This window comes from Octopus bimaculoides, chromosome 10 (genome assembly GCF_001194135.2).
Source record: "Octopus bimaculoides isolate UCB-OBI-ISO-001 chromosome 10, ASM119413v2, whole genome shotgun sequence".
Taxonomy (NCBI): Eukaryota; Metazoa; Mollusca; class Cephalopoda; order Octopoda; family Octopodidae; genus Octopus; species Octopus bimaculoides.
In genome coordinates this window covers 23,957,335-23,961,210 of record NC_068990.1, presented here as the reverse complement: position 1 = coordinate 23,961,210, position 3,876 = coordinate 23,957,335, and positions in this window count along the sequence as shown.

Here is a 3,876-nt window from a genome sequence, read left to right as displayed (position 1 = left end):
CCTTGTGCCTAGGAGTAGAAGAGAATATTTCTCACGATTAAAAGTTTAAGGCGGCGAGCTGGTAGAAACGCTAGCACTCCGGGCGAAATATTTATCGGTATTTCGTCTGTCTTTACGTTCTGAGTTCAAATTCCACCGAGGTCGATTTTACCTTTTATCCTTTTGGGGTCGATAAATTAAGTACCAGTTGCGTACTGGGGTTCAATCTAATCGACTGGCCCCCTCCCCCAAAATGTCCGGCCTTGTTCCTAGAGTAGAAAAAAATATTAATAACTAGTAAAAACCTGTATTAACACGCTAACTCTGGTAGTAATTAATGTGTTTGTAGCAGTGGCCAGGTGTGTTTGATAAACTATTAATTGAACAAAAACCCAGCAGATACTTCTAATGTTTGGTGGTGGGTAGGTTCCGTTCATTCGCCAGGACAATGGTTTATCAATAACTGCGTCCGTACTCAAATACATCCGTACGACTCCAACACTACCAACATTACAGTCGTCATCATATTCGTCATCATCATTAACTTCACATAATCATTGTCGTCATCATCGTCTTCGTTGTCAATATTATTACTCAGCATCGTTTTCCCCTACTATCTCCCCTCATCTACCGCCTCATGAACACCATCATTATCGTCGTCGTCGTCTTCGTCATTTTGATCATCATCATCATCATCATCATCATCATCATCATCATCATCATCATCATCATCATCATCACCATCATCATCGTCATCACCATCATCATTATCGTCGCCGTCGTCATCATCATCATCATTGTCATCGTTGTCATCGTCGCCCTCATTAGGATCGTAATTGTCTTCATTCTCGTCGTCGCCATCATCATCGTCGCCATCATCATCGTCATCGTCATCGTCATTGTCGTTGTCATTGTGATCATCATCATCATCATCATCATCGTCATCATCACCATCGTCGTCATCGTTGTTGTCGTCATCATCATTATCATCAACGTCTTTTTCGTCGTCGCCTTCCTCATAAGCAATCCCATTCATCTTTTTCAATATCATCACTTACACAGACATCGTAAAGTCAACGAAGGCCCCTCTACGTTGCTTGCTCGACTTGCTAGAAATAACAGTAATGTTATTTCTAGAAGGTTTGTTGCTCTGTCAAAAAAAAAAAAGCTCTTCACCAAGAGACTGCGCCGTAACGGGACTGAACCGAGAATACCACGATTACAAAATGAACTCATTAACCACATTCTCATTGATCATTTACAAGATTTAAGGACATAGAACAAAGTTTAACAAGTGTGATCCAGAGACTGGATTCATCACCAGCCTTTGCAAAACTATAGTCCTCGATCAGAGGTTCTCAATGGTTTATTTATTTTGTTTTAAGCATGAACCCTTCTGGTTCCTATTTTACTCGGGAGGATTCTGATAGCCATTTGATGTTTTAAAAACTCCTATTATAGTTTTGGAATTAAATATTAATAGGAATTGTATTAAAACAGAATTGCTATAGGCGCAAGTGTGACTGTGTGGTAAGAAGTTTTGCTTCCCGGCCTCATGGTTCTGGGTTCAGTCCCACTGCGTGGTACCTTACGCAACTCTCTACTAATATAGCCTCGGGTTAAGCAAAGTCTTGTGAGTGGATTTTGTAGACGGAAACTGAAAGACGCCCGTCGTATATATGTGTTGTGTGTGTCTGTGTGTATGCGAGTGTATCTCTGTGGTTGTTTGTCCACCACCATCACCACCACCGGTGTTAGTGTGCTTACGTCCCCGTAACTTAGCGTTCGTCAAAAGACGCTGGTAGAAAAGTGCCAGGCTTTACAAAAACATTAATAAGTACTGGAGACGATTCGTTTGACTAAAATTCTTCAAGGGTGTGTCCCAGTATGGCCGCAGTCAAATGACTGAAACAAGAAAAGATAATGTAGAACTATAACCAATTTTTTACAGAAAATTTTTGATGGACCACCAAGGGTGATATGGACCCCTGTTGAGAACCGTTACCCCAGGTCAAGCTTGATCGATCAGAGCTATGGTCGAAATTATTCCAGCCGTGACTATCTGAAACATGTTTAGAGAATCTAGAATTGTATATTTTTATGTATCTTTATCCTTTTTTTGCGTTCATGACGTTAAGGTGTGAATTTATAGAATTATGGCTGCTACATCTAGCAAGTCGTGTGACCGCGTATTATCGTCCCCCGTTAGAGAATGAATTCAATAGAATAGTCAGCTGAGAGTAGAGGTTGTATGTGCTGATAAGATACGAAGAATAGAAGAGAGAAGAATTAAATATGTATGAAATAGAAAGAACGAAGTAAAGACTGTTTCCAGCAAATGCAGACTTATCGATCAAAGCTGCGTTTTTGTTTTTGCATTCTGTTATTGTTATTTTTATTTTATTTCATTTTTCTGTTTGTGTTCAGAAGGAAGATATGAGAATAGTAATAAACAGTAATCAATTGAAAGTCCACAGATGTTAAGGTATGGCGTATATATGGTGCCTAAAGAGGAACGCCACACATTTCTGATGCAGTTTTTTTTTTTTTTTTACTTTATCAAGATGTGGAGATATGCGGCAGACATCAGTGGATAGTCGATAGGAGTGTAGAGAAAGAGACGTTGAGGTACACACTTAAATAAGTAAATAATGAATAATCGAATAATAATAATAATAATCCTTTCTACTAAAGGCACAAGGCCTGTGATTGTGGATTGTGGGAAGAAGACTAGTCGATTGCATCGACCCAGTATTTCACTGGTACTCAATTTATCGACTCTGAAAAGATGAAAGGCAAAGATGACCCCGGCGGAATTTGAACTCAGAACGTAAAGAAGGACGAAATGCCGCAAAGCACTTCGTCACTTCGTCCGACATCCTAACGATTCTGCCAGCTCGTCGCCTTCATATTGAATCTTTTCTATTATAAACAGAAGACTGAATATTTCAGTGAGGAGGCTTGTAGTCGGGTGCATCGACTCTATTGCTCAACTTTTATCGCATTCTATCGATCCTGAAATGATGTAAGTTGATCACAGTGGACGTGATACCAATAGTAATTGGCGCGCTTGGAACTATCAGTACTCAACTACCAACAGAGCTAAAAAAAGATTGGTACAAATGTAAAGAGAGAACACCCAAAAAAATCATCATTGCTGGGAACTGCAAGAGTTCTTCGCAGGGTTCTTGAAGTAAACAAGTGTCACCTTAGTCTGTTGGCCGTGGACAGCTGACATTTCCCAGTAAACCCAGCAAAATAAGCTGAGTGTTTTCATCAAATAATAAAAGTAATTCTCTCAACACTGCCAGGTAGCGGTGATCGATACTACCGAAAACATTGATGAAAATTGATTTAAATTGATTACATCATCATTTACTGCAACTGTTTATGTGCTGATTGTTGCTTAACCCTAGGTCAACAAAGAAATGACCAGGCAAATCACTAAGGACATTCCAAATGTGACCATCCTGCCTTATATTACGTTCAGACACAGTGAGACATAGCCTACTCTGTTTAAGGTAGAAGAGCAGATCTAAGAGATCATTTGTTCGGTATTTCTAGCAAATATTTCTAGCCATGTACAGGTTTCCTCTTTGAGCTGTGTTTATTAGGTGTAAATATCAGGGAATATTTGAACAACGATCTTTAGCGTTTTATTGCGTTGGAATCGATTTTAAAGTTTCGACCTAGTCATTACACAAGTAACATTCAAAATAAACCATTGTAATTGATTGTGGTTAGAGATTATTAGCGTATGATTATAGTTATTTGACTTCTTCCGCTTCTCATGTATATATGCATATATACATACACACACATATATATATATATACATACACTTGTAAATATATACATATATATATATATATATATATATATATATATATATATATA